At 43.5% G+C, this 13670-nt stretch overlaps 2 pseudogenes; both read left to right on the forward strand.

Moving 5' to 3' along the window:
- Positions 1-6921: 6921 nt before the first annotated feature.
- On the forward strand, positions 6922-9218 carry LOC136454229 (trans-cinnamate:CoA ligase, peroxisomal-like; annotated as a pseudogene).
- Positions 9219-11449: 2231 nt separating this feature from the next.
- Positions 11450-13670, forward strand: LOC136451500 (protein FAR1-RELATED SEQUENCE 5-like; annotated as a pseudogene).

Consider the following 13670-nt stretch of genomic DNA (forward strand, 5'->3'; position numbering starts at 1 on the left):
GAGAATTGAGGCCTTTGTTTATACGGTTAAAAAGCTTAACAAGTTTATTGTCGTCACTGAATCCATCCTAAGCTGCTAGTAGTATCACTGTACCGCCAGTCTACTAAGCTGAGGTTAAAATCTGAAGAGCAGATTTCCATTACTGGCAAGGGCAATGACGCAGACCGAATCTCTTACTGAATCAAGAGGCCAGGCGTTTGCTGAAATCCATGGTCGGATCCGATTCGATCAGGTGAGAATGGAACCCATTCCCATCCAAGTCTCCCTCTCTCTCTCTCGCCCGCGCCCATGTTTCCACAGATGGGCTCTGCTGACGGGGGAAATAGGCCTGGCAGAACAGAGCAGGTGTTGTATTCGGAAGGCAGGCCGCAGGCGCGGCTCGTATTGAATTCAGAGCCGCCCATACCTCCTCCTCGTTGCCTTTACGGACGCTGCGACGGAGCAGCGTCTGCGTCTTTTATTTGGACGCCAGAAGAAAACCTCCAGACCCATATACACCACAAATGGAAAACTCTCAACCTGAACCAGCCACTAGGCACTAGCAAAGCACCAACTCACCCCTCAGAAGGAAGAAAAACTGCAGACCCTTACAACAGCTCCATAGAACTATTAAGAGACATCCACCAGAGTCCTCGCGATATGCCCAGTCCACAGCAACCTCCTCATCTTTAACGTCACCGAAGACTTGATCCTCCCATGTTGCCTAGCATTGAGACTCCTGATTGCGTCCAAGATTTAGTTGTGCAACCGTAGGGACTCTTTTTGGCGAAGCCTTGATCTCTTCCAAAGTAGTCTTCAACAACTCTTTCTTTTCTGGTGGGCATAGAATTATCCAATTCTGCAGCAGCCCAACAATCTTGTAGAGCAGGATCTCCATGCTTTTCCAGACAGTTTTTCGAAAACAGATCTCATTCCTGGGTTTCCAAATACTCCCTAAAACCGCAGAAGTAATAATATTGAGCAATCCAAGCTTTTTATCACTAAGCCATCCTATCTCTACCAGATTATCTCCTACCTTGATCTTAAGAATATCAAAGATAAAAACCAACACTGCTTTGCTACAACACAATCAAGAAAATACATGTTGCACAGATTCAGACTCAGAACAAAAAAAAAACTACTATCATCCACTTTTCTTCTTTTAGCCAGATTATCTCTAGTTAGCACTTTATTTTTAGATCGATTCACTAACTAGTAGTTTTGTTTGAATATCTGTTTCCTTGACATGCCAATCGATGATCCTAACAGCAATGGATTGATACGTATGATACGATGTGAAAAAGATTTGAGAGGAACTTCTTAATTGAATTTCCCACTTGCTCTCTTTCTACAAAAACACACATTGATTCCAGCACCACAATTCAGAATGTTCAAGGTGTGGTATGTCATGGGAAGATTAAGTCTTTCATGATGCTTCTCTTCTTGTGACTTGACAGTTTATGAGACTTAATTTGATACCTATTCTTTGTAGTGGTTGAAAAAACCAGCTAACTGCAAGTGAATTAATTCAGAGATATGGTTAGTTTTTAGACAGTAGCAGATTCTATCCTGGTAAACCAACCATGAATAGTCATGATGGGAATTGTGAAGCTCAAAGAAGAAAATGGCTGAACTTTTAGATTTCCATTTCAATAAAATATTTTATGTTTGCTGCAGTGACACTCGCGTTCTCAACTTCTGATTTTAATCTCACCATGCGCCGAAGAATAGCATTTACAGAGAATCTTATATTTGTTATTTAAAAAAGAATAGTGTTCTATGTGCAGAATTTTGGAAACGAGAAGAAGAAAGAACCTTATTTGAGAGTTTTGGAGATTGCTTCAACCATTGAAATCAATAGGTGAGCGTTGTTACTTTCGATAACATCTGGGAAGTATCCATAGATTAATCTTAAAAGATTCGATCAGAGGTCCAAATCCTTACTTTACTAAGGAGAAAATCAAATCTACCAATCTTCATAAGCCTGAAAAACATCAGGTAGATAAATGTCAAAAACATAGGTGAATTTAGATAACATATTGGCATGAAAAACCATTACATAGTATGGTTAGGCTGTACTGATTTTTGAGTTGTGGTAACCTTGAATTGTTTTATTTGTAAGGTTGTTTGCCCTCTCTACAAGATTCTTTGGCTTTGCAGCAAATGCATCTTCTACTAAACAATATACAAGTCAACTATTTATACTGATTATTGATGTTATCTGGACAGGTTTCCTGCAGCTTACGGGCTCATTGTAATATGATTCTTTGAAATAAAAAAAATGCTTTGAAAGTTTAGTGCATAATGCTATAGTCTTCTATTGTTTTGCTTTTTAAGAGTCTCTTTCTTTGTACTGGAAAGAGATATGGGTCTCTGGGAGCAGAGGGAGCAGCGAGTCAGCACTGCCAATTTCCCCTTTTGGCTTGATTTTTTCATGCATCTTTAATCTAAATCTTTGACATGAAGCTTCACGTTAACCTGTATTGATTTGCAATAGTTTATTATATATTCCTAAATTTATCGGCCATATTTTAACAAGTGTGACTTGCGCTTCAAAAGGTTCAGAATAGATGAATAATATAGTGTTTATGTTTGACATCTGACTAACTGAATTTCTGCATTCACTTGCTATGTTTTATCTGTTTGGAACTTCGGGCAAGAAGTATCAAGTGGTGCCAGGTCACCAACAGGCAGCAGCCTACTCTGGTAAAGAGGCTACGACTCTCGTGATGCATGTGAGTATGTGACCATACAGAGTGGCTTTCATTGAAGATAGTGTATACATTTTCAATGCATTCTAATGTAAAATCTAGATCATCTTAATTTCTAATTTTTAGTTTGCTTTACTTCCCGTCCACATTAACTTGCGCTATGGTGGCCTTCCATGCATGTTCTGTGATACTGAAACCAGCAAACTTATGCAAATTATCTTCCTTTCTGTTTTTTGTTCTTTAGGAGATGCACAGATATTTGATAGATCGAGTGAATTCAGTCGTTAATTCAGGCAAGATTCCTGATGTTTCAAGTGGAGCAAGAATACAAGTTTTAGAGATGACCCTTCAATAGTTCAGGTAAAGGTTTTGTTATGAGTGGTTTGATCAGAGCGAGACTACTAGGAAAAGGATCGAGACTACCAGGAGAAGGATCTGATTGTTGAATTCAAAATTTAACTAATAGTCCAATACATCTCTTGAAAGTTTGAAACACTCATGTAAGAAAACTATATTTATCAAGTAACTACCTTTAGCTAGACTATGCTAAATTTCTTCCTTTAGTTGGACTGTGATAAACTTGATGTGATTTCCTTCTCCCCTTTTTTCACACATGTCATGCTCAAAGTATCGTTTTTTGGTAATAGTACAAAACACACTTAATCTCAAATTATTGTGACATTATTCTTTTTCCCGTTGCAGCATACGGGCATGATCCTAGTATTTTGGCTTGAAACCTTGGATTGAACATGTCACTGCATAGCAGTTTCTCTTGCTTCTGATTTGCCCCTTTATTTTCTTTGGATTGGCAGAGCGGCGACAAGTTTGTTGTTAAGTGGAGGCTTGCGGGCATCAAAGGTGTACAGATGATATTCGAGCACATCATTGAGAATCTGTCTAATCACAAGGTATGAAGAACACAAAGTTACCGATTCAGGACAAAAATCAAGAAACAGTGTGGGTTGAACTTTGTGCGGGATTGTGTCAACCAATGTAGTTACATGTTAATCTATGCATTTATGTGCATCCATTGTATACAACGAAAGATAAAAGTATCAACATTTTCCATGACCTGTTTCTCATGGCAGCTACATGAGGCAAAGGCAATGTAGATACTTTCCTGAACAAAGACTACTGCCCTACCCGTATTCCTCATGATATATTCTCCAAGATGCAACTCTTCTCATCTGAAACATTTGATGTGTTATTACTGCAATCTTTGTTTAGTACATAAAGCTTTTCTTACTCTAGAGAAATAGCGCGTGCTTTAGTACACATCCACATCTTGTATTAGGAACATTAAAGGAAATTGTCGGAAGTAGGGTCATGAGTTTAGTACAGAAAGAGAAATAGTACGTGCTTCAGTACACATCTACATCTTGTAATAGGAACATTAAAGGAAATTGTCGGAGGTATGATCATGAGGTGCAGACAGATTAGGTGCGGGAATCAATTGTGTAATAGAGACCATGAAGTGGATATCGTTCTGCATATCATTGCCATCCCGCCACTGTTCCTGCATGGCGACCGAAGAGTGGAGATCCTGGATAGGTATTGGTAAATGCCCGTGACTTTGCACAAAGGCTGCGAAATGATTTGTGATCAGCTATTGGCTTTACTATGAAAATTCTAGGAGAAATTCAGTTCCTAACACTCAAATAATAGTTTTCTAGGTAACACGTACATACTTACATTATCGCGGCTTTTATTTTTTTGCCGTGATAACGCACGGGCATTTACCTAGTCATGACACAAATAGCAAAATGCATCAAAGGATTCAGAAAAAGTAGGATTTCAATCATTTGAAGAGGAGCAATAAATCGGTTAATTTTACGCCATATAAAACATACTGTTTATTTTTTTTACAAGATCAAGATCTGACTTTTTTTTTTCTCGAACGCGCAGGAGAACTGCGCATCAATATATTAAGAAGAAAAAAGGAGGGGGAAAAGAGCCCTAAAAAACTGTTACAAAAACACAGAAACAAAAAACTGTTACAGAGAAAAGGGTCTGCAACTCATCCTAAGAACCCAAACTACGTTGTGTCTCTAGAGAACTATAAGGCAGGACCAAAAAAGATCAAGATCTGACTATCGGATGGTGTTTCTCTTTCATAGTATAACTAGATAATTCCCTGTGCGTTGCTGCAGAAATTTTGTAATACTACAAAGAAGATAATTCTATAATGCTAAATAGGAGAAAATCATTTTAAGCAAGACCCATATAGCTACAAATCCTCATGTACCAATAATGAAATTAAACAGGCTCGGCCAAGCAAAAGTTCAATTTAATCTGTACTAATTAAATTTGAAACTTAAAAGATTGATGAAACCATTTACTTGATGCAAAGCCAGCAAATAACATTCAATTGAAAAGGCAAATAAACAAATTTTATACATACTTCGTTGATGAGCTTGGTGACAAATTTTGGTGGCTTTCCTGACCGGACAAATGAGGCGTGGAGCACTAGCATGGACATCACAATTTATGGTGGAGAATACAGCCATAGATCCATAAAAGAAGGCCAAACAATGATCATTTGTATATATATGCCCACACAGTGCGAAGAGATTGACGAAAGTAGTCTTGTCTTTTCTGAGTTTTGGTTTCTTATACAAATTGAGTTTGTAATAAGGTTGCTCATGTTCTGGCGAAGCAGGTCACATGTACACATAGATCGGAGAATTGTAGGAAGCTTTGACCAACTGAGTTAATGAAAGGCAAGTACGTCTAACAATGTGACATGAAACAAAATTGAGATACGGAAAGTGAAAAGTATAGACAATAATTTAACCAAGGTTTCTAAATCAATTAGCAAATTAAACAAATGGTACAAAAGCTGTGATGAAAAATGTTAAGCTCGTGCCTGGTGGCACCTGAAAAAAAAAACAGTAAGCTATGGCCCTGTTCGCTTGTCTTAAAAATGGCTTGTTCGGCTTCTTTTTTCAGCCGGAACAGTGTTTTTCTCTCACAACAATTCAGCCGGAACAGTATTTTTTAGCCAGTTTCAGCCAAGTTTCAGACCAGCGAACGAGGCTATTATGCAACGAAAAAAAATAAAAGAACAAATAAACAATTAAGAAATCCGCCTACCTGATCGTGCTTCGTGCTCAGCAGTCAGCACTTAGGTGCAAGCTGCTCTTGATCAGTATGTAGAAAATAATTGAACCAAGATTTCTAAATCAATTAGCAAATGAAACAAATGGTACAAAAGCTGTGATGAAAACTATTAAGCTCGTGCTTGGTGCTACCTGAAAAAAATACAAACAGTAAGCTATTATGCAACGAAAAATTGAAAAGAACAAATAAACAATTAAGAAATCCGCCTACCTGATCGTGCTTCGTGCTCGGCACTTAGCTGCAAGCTGCTCTTGATCAGTATAGACAATAATTGAACCAAGATTTCTTAATCAGTTAGCAAATTAAACAAATGGTACAACAGCTGCGATGAAAAATATTAAGCTCGTGCTTGGTGCTACCTGAAAAAAGAAAAATAAACAGTAAGCTATTATGTAACGAAAAAAATGAAAAGAACAAATAAACAATTAAGAAATCCACCTACCTGATCGTGCTTTGTGCTCGGTACTTAGCTGCAAGCTGCTCTTGATGTCCGCAGCACCATTGGTGAACGGCGGCATTGCATGTTCGCGATTTATTTTTATCTCTGGACCACGATTCATGTCGCAGGTCACGGTAGCTGGTTGCGTCAGGCCACCAAGGTCGTTGATATATTGATGGCATGATGGGGAGATTGGAGAGCAGCACGATGATCCTTTGCATGCCCACTCACACACACTGTATCAAATTGAATGCTTCCATGGTGAAGATGAATTCGTAAGAGGCTGCATGAAACCGAATGATTGCTCAAATTCCTCAACTTTCTAGCAGTTTTCTATGCATTTAGTGGAGAAGATCCTAAAGGAGATGGGCATGCACGTAGTGCAAGATTGAAGGTTGTGTCATCATGGGTGACTACAAGGGATGTGAAACATATTTTGATGACGAGGCGGCACGAGGAGCTAGAGAAAATACTGTAGCGGGGATCTACTGTTTAGGTATGGAAGATAACGTCGATTTTATTGTAGATTTTTTTCCTTTCATAATATAATAGTGTCGATTTTATCGTAGATTTGATAGTCCACCTAACACACAATTACTTAGACATGGATCGATGCCCCTGCTGCACCGACAACAATGTATGTATGTACACGCATAACATTATATAATTAGCATGCACCGTACCTCTCTGCATCGCATCTTGCCTAAGCGCGATGCTAACTTTGTTCCTCTGAGCCCAATAACCTTCCTGCCGAGGGCCGCCTCTGCCTACGCCGATCGCACCTCAATCGTATATGGCAGCATCAGCTTCACCTGGCGGCAGACGTACCAACGCTGCTGCCGCCTCGCCGCCGCGATCCAGCAACTCGCCGTCTCCAGGAATGACGTCGTACGTGATCTGATGACCAGTGCTTATTTCATTATTACTAGATATATATGCCCGTACGTTGTACGGGGTCAAGAGTTTTTGCTCATGTCTACGGCGACGCAGAGATGGTTACGTTGTTATGCTGCAATTATATGTTTAGTTCTAGCAAGTTGGTAGAGTTGGAAAAAAATGAAAATTTTAAGTTGTATAAATAATAAGCATCTTTTCATTTGAGAACTTTCGCACGAAGACTGGGGGTGATCGGTGGATGTCCTAAAAAGTGAATTCATTTATTTATGATATATATATACCTCTAGAAGTGTACGGATGACATGCTTCAAAATCTTTTCGCCGGAGGTCATAAGATGGGGACTAATGTTTTTAGATGAAGTGACGGGGCTATTGTTGACACTCACTCGAATGCAAGTCTACATCACTTTATCGTAAATTTTTATTTTGTTAAAGATGTTTTTGACTCTTCAGAAAAGTTGGACTTTATAATTTAGAGTGGAGAGAGTAAGGTACTAACAAACTACCCTCGAATAACTATCCTGCATGCACATGGACTTATGCAGGGAGGGGCGGATCCAGCACCGGGGCCGCCGGGGCTCGAGCCCCCACTACCGTCACCGGATGCATAGAGCCCCTCCTAAGCCCTGCTATAAATTTATAGCCATTGAACTTTAGAAAGAGAGGCTAAATATAGAAATTAAGAAGAATAAGTCCCTCCTAACCTGTATTTCTAGATCCGCCACTGTATGCAGGTGTCCGTTTGCACCCAACACGCCGGCGCTGTACGAGATGCACTTCGCCGTGCCCATGGCCGGCGCGGTGATCAATGCCATCAACACGCGTCTCGACGCGCCCAACGTCGCAGCCATCATCAAGCATGCCGAGCCCAAGGTGTTGTTCGTGGACTACCAGTACATCACCGTGGCCACGAAGGCGCTACAACAAAGCGTCTCCATGGACATGGGAGATCACCGGAGGACGATGCCCCTGCTGGTCGTCATCGACGACATCGAGAAGCCGACGGGCGTCACCGTCCCCGCCCCATCAGGCGAGGGCGATGGGCACCACCAGCTACCCGTACTCGAGTACGAGCAACTGGTGGCGCGTGGCGACACGGCACGACACCCGCCCCGCCCTGTCGAGGACGAGTGGGACGCCCTGCCACGAGCCGCTGCCCCGCACCGTGGAAGTGCTCACCGGCGGCGCGCCGCCACCCGCGGTGCTGCTCCAGCGCGTCGAGCAGCTCGGCTTCCACGTGACGCACGCCTACGGCATGACAGAGGCCACCGGCGTGGCCATGGTCTGCGAGTGGCGTCACCAGTGGGATGCCCTGCCGCCCTCTGAGCGGGCGCGCCTCAAGGCCCGGCAGGGCGTCAGCGCGCTCTCGCTCGCTGACGCCGACGTCATCAAGGACCTCAAGACCATGCAGAGCGTGCCCAGGGACGGCGCCACCCTCGGCGAGATCGCGCTCCGTGGCAGTAATGTTATGAAGGAATACTTGAAGGATCCCGGCGCCACGGAGGCCGCGTTCCGGGGTATGTGGTTCCTGACGGGCGACGTGGGTGCATCCACCCGGACGGCTACGTGGAGATCAAGGACCGGTCTAAGGACGTGATTATCTCCGGCGGCGAGAACATCAGCAGCGTGGAGGTGGAGGCGACGCTGTACCAGCACCCGGCGGTACAGGAGGCGGCGGCGGCGGTGGCCATGCCGCACCCGCACTGGGGTGAGACGCCGTGCGCTTTCGTGGCGTTGAAGAGGGAGTTCAAGGTGACGAAGGAGGAGGAGATTCTGTCATTCTGCCGGAACAAGCTGCCCCATTTCATGGCGCCGAGGATGGTGATCTTTGTTGACAGTCTGCCCAAAAACTCCACAGGCAAGGTGCAGAAGGTTGAGTTGCGCCAGAGGGCACAGAGGCTGACCAAAACACCAACGACTGCTGCGGTGTCTAGCAGGTTATGATCATGCAGGCGGCACACATGACACCAGGTCCTATTGGGCATATATTGATGAGTTCATGTATTAGAACTGTACAAGATAAAAGATAAGAGCTCTTTTACAGTGGTTGGGGGTACTTCCTGGTTCCTCTTAGTTCCTAAGTAATTAATTAGCGCTAATTAATTTTATGAGTGGAAGGTTAATAGGGTAATTGCGGCTCCCCTCCCCCCGCTGCCCCTCCTCCACGCGCACCCGAACCCCCACGCCTCGCCCACGTGCAGCCGAAGGACGCGAGCAGTTCCGTGGATGCGAGCAGTTCCTGCCCTTGGCCTTAGCCGCGGCCGCCTCGCCATCGCGCGGCGCCACCGCCACCAGCATGCCCTCGCCACCACCGGTCGCTCCTCCCTCCTCCCCCCGGCCCCCGGCACCCCTCGCCCACGCACACCTCCGCCGCCGCACGGCTTCCTCTCGCTGTACGCTGCCGCCGCCACCAAGGACGCTCCTCTCCTGCTCCACGACTACAAGGCGGCGACGCACGCCTCGCCCACGCGCAGCCGAAGGACGCGAGCAGTTCTTGCCCTCGGCCTTAGCCGCGGCTGCCTCGCCCTCGACCTCGCCATCGCGCGGCGCCGCCGCCACCGGCCTGCCCTCGCCACCACCGGTCGCTCCTCCCTCCTCCCTCCTCCCTCCTCCCCCCGGCACCCCACGCCCACGCGCACCACCGCCGCCGCACGACTTCCTCTCGCTGTACGCCACCGCCGCCGCCGCCAAGGACGCTCCTCTCCTGCTCCACGACTCCAAGGCGCCGCCGCCTGCCTCTCAAGGTCTGCATCCGCATGTTTTCTTCATTCTCTTTTCTTCCTCAATCTCATGGCAATTCTACTCCCTGTTCGATCGACCTCCGTCCAGTATAGTAGTGTTAGGTAGATCTGCTGCTGCTTGCAGTTCCTTATTCGTGCCTGGATATAGTAAAAGTTCATTATCTCTTTCAGAGAATTCTATCTATTACTGTAAAACCAAACTCTAGCAATTCCATGTGTTGCTATTCAAATAGGCTACAAGTCATATTTCGGTGTCAGAAAATCCCAACAAAATTATTGTATTTGACTAATTTATCTGAGCTTCTAATTGGTCTTGTGGAGATTTAAAATTCGTTTCTCCTTTTTGCCTGATAGCCAAAAGAAATTTTGCACCTTATGTCCATATGCTAAGCTGGAATAATATCATCTACTAAAGGTTTTTAGTTGGTCCCAATAGAAGAACCATAATTTTTTAAAATTATATTTATGATACTGAAATATGTTTTGTCAGTTTGGTGCTTGATTTAGTCTACTGTTAAGATGTGTTCATGAATGCAATTTGTTACATATATTTGTCCATAGATATAAAAGAGTGCACCACCATTTTATCAAGCAGAAACCTTACCAATTGCATTGCTTGGTGCCTTGGTGTTTTGATTTCTGGATCACACACTTCAACCTCGCTACTCAAAGTACAAACTAGAATTTGATATGCTGCACTTCCGCAATCCGCAGGACTGCAGCACGCACAATTCTTCTTCAATCTGCAGGACTGCAGCCGCGCACAAGTCGTAGCTAGTGAGTTCCAATTAAACCCCTCTGGTTCTCTCTCCATTATTAGTGTTTATGTTGTTACGAACACTTCTCTGCTATGGTTACTACCTAATATTTATTTCTTTCGATAACTTAAGATGCCGAGTTGTAATACAAGTTTACTGTTTTTCTCCGCCCTATGCCTATATGAATCAACCAGTTTACATTGCTTGCTGCTGTTCTGCACATTCCAAATCATAGGGAGCATGCCCTCTTAAAATGCTGAGTGTTAATACAAGTTCACTGTTTTTTTCCCGCCCTATGCCTACAAATCAACCAGTTCATATTGCCTGCTGCTGTGCTGCACATGCCAAATCAGAGAGACCATGAACTCTAACGGCTCAAAGAGCTTTCACATTATTCTCTGTACTATAATCATGGTATCTTAGATTGTCAGCCACTTTCCATGGCCGCACCTGTTGTTTCAGACTGGTTTGCAAGATGGCAGACATATTATAGAGATGTTTAAAAATATTAATTATCTATGGCCTTTGCAAGTATTTTCCTTTTTGCATAGAAAAGGCTTTCCTCAGCTGATTTTGTCTTTGTATTTGTTATACTCTATCCCACTAATATACACGTCTTTTATCTAATAACTCACAGGCTAACAAAATACTCTATCTCATTGTATTGCCTATTGTTGCTGTGATTTTATTTTCAGAAGTGATTTTACTTTTTTTTGGGAGATGTCTTCTTGTACCAGTTGTTTGGTTCTTGTTGGAATTTACTGTTCCCCGTTGCATAATATACAAGCATCTATACAGGAGGAAATGTCAGATCTTGAGTCTTTGCTGGAGTACAATGAAATTGTCAAGAAGTTGTTTGCTAATGAAGAAGAAGGATTTTAGTTCTATAACAACTACGGTTTTGAGAAATGATTTAGTGTGAGGAGAAGCTATTGTGAGTGGGACAATGGCCACAATGAGATGACTCTTCGGAAGTTCGTTTGCAGTCGTCAAGGTTTCCGTGAAGAGAAGCAGCTGAAGAAGGCGATTAAGAAGCGGAAGCCGCGGAATATTACCCGTGTTGGATGCCTTGCTAAATTTGTGATTGCACGAGATCAGATCACAGGGCACTGGTATGTGAAGGATTTCATCGATGAACACAACCATCCGATGGCACCAGCAGAGCTTACTTGTCTGCTACGTTCACATAGAAGAATCAGCGATGAGCAGAAAGTTGAGATTGTGGAGATGGAGAGTTCTGGGATCCGCAAACACAAGATAATGGATATTTTGGAAATGCAGTATGGTGGGTATGATAAGGTTGGGTGTACAACAAGGGACTTGTATAATTTCTGCCATCGCTATAAGGCGGAGACAATTGCTGCCGGTGACGCTCAAACAGTCATCAGTTACCTGACGGAACTTCAACGCAGAGATCTTGATTTCTTTTTCAAGTACGTGGTTGATGGGGAAGGACACCTGAAGGGACTATTCTGGTGTGATAGTCAATGTCTGCTTGATTATGAAGCATTTGATGATGTCGTTGTATTTGATAGCACCTACAAAACTAATCGGTACAACCTACCCCTTGTTCCTTTTGTTGGGGTGAATCACCATCGAAGCACAGCTATTTTTTGATGTGGAATTATTTCTCATGAGAATATTGAGTCATATGTGTGGTTGCTGAGTACATTTTCTGAGGCCATGATTCAGAAGCATCCGATCTCCGTGATCACTGATGGAGACCTTGCTATGCAGAGAGCAATCAGGCTTGTGTGGCCGAATTCATCGCATAGGCTCTGCATATGGCATATTAAGCAGAACATTGTGCGTAATCTTAAGGATGATGTTGTCAAGGATGAATTTAGGAGTTTCCTTTATGATTGTTGGTCCATAGAAGAGACCGAGAGAAAATGGCAGGAATTTTTGGATAAGCATAAGGTTAGAAATAAGGAGTCATGGTTGTATCAGATGTATGATATGAGGGAAATCTGGTGTGCTTCATATCATGTTGGTAAGTGCTACTTAGAACTGAGGAGCAACCAACGGAGTGAGAGTCTAAACTCTAGGCTTCATATGCGTCTAGATCGTAAAATGACACTGCTTGACATGGTAAAGCACGTGGAGCACTGCCTTTCAGGGCTGCGCACAAATGAGGCAAAGTTGGACACTGATGCATTGCAATCTGAGGCACGCATAGAACTAGATGCTTCAATTATTGAGATAGAAGCCGTGAAATCATTCACTCCAACAGTTTTCGCCACGGTGCAGTTCAGCATAAAGGCAGCCAAGAAGTGTTTTTCGATTGACATTCTAGATGGCGATAATATGAGTGAGTATATTGTTGGCAGGAAGGATAAAGGAGACATGATGTACTATGTCAAATGTCTATTTTGTGATGAAGGCAATCTGAAGGGAATTTCTTGTTCTTGTGGTAAGTTACAATCGATTGGAACCCCCTGCTCACACATCTTCTTTGTATTGGGCGATCTGGATGAAGACAAGCTTCCAGACTGTTGTGTTTTGAAAAGATGGACAATGGGGGCGAAGAGTGCATTTCTTCTGAAAAGGAAGAGCACCATGTATGACTATTCCGAAAGCCTACAGAGGTACCGTGAGCTACGCAATATCGGTCAAGCTGCAGCCTTCGCAGCATCTTGTTCACTTGAATCATATGAGCGGCTGAAACACATTCTGCAGGATGAAGTTGCTATGAACCTGCCAAATGAAGAAGATAACAGAGGCAAGAGGTATGGTTCGGTGCTGCCACAAGCCCCGAATGTTGATTCTGTAGCGTTCAGTAATGTGCTGGATCCCTTGCATGTGCCTGGAAGAGGGGCCCCGAAGAAAAATTTGAAGTCAATTTCAAATACGAAGAAATCTAAGGTCAAATGTAGCCTGTGTAAGGATAAGGGTCACAATTGGCGAACATGCTCCATGAGAAAAGAGGTAGTTCATCTAAGTTGAAAACAGGCAATCTACGAGGCATGTGTAGTTATGACTGATGTTTGTCCTCTTCATTTGAAGGAATCAAAGCTTCCTGAAG

This window comes from Miscanthus floridulus, chromosome 5, assembly GCF_019320115.1.
Source record: "Miscanthus floridulus cultivar M001 chromosome 5, ASM1932011v1, whole genome shotgun sequence".
Lineage (NCBI taxonomy): Eukaryota > Viridiplantae > Streptophyta > Magnoliopsida > Poales > Poaceae > Miscanthus > Miscanthus floridulus.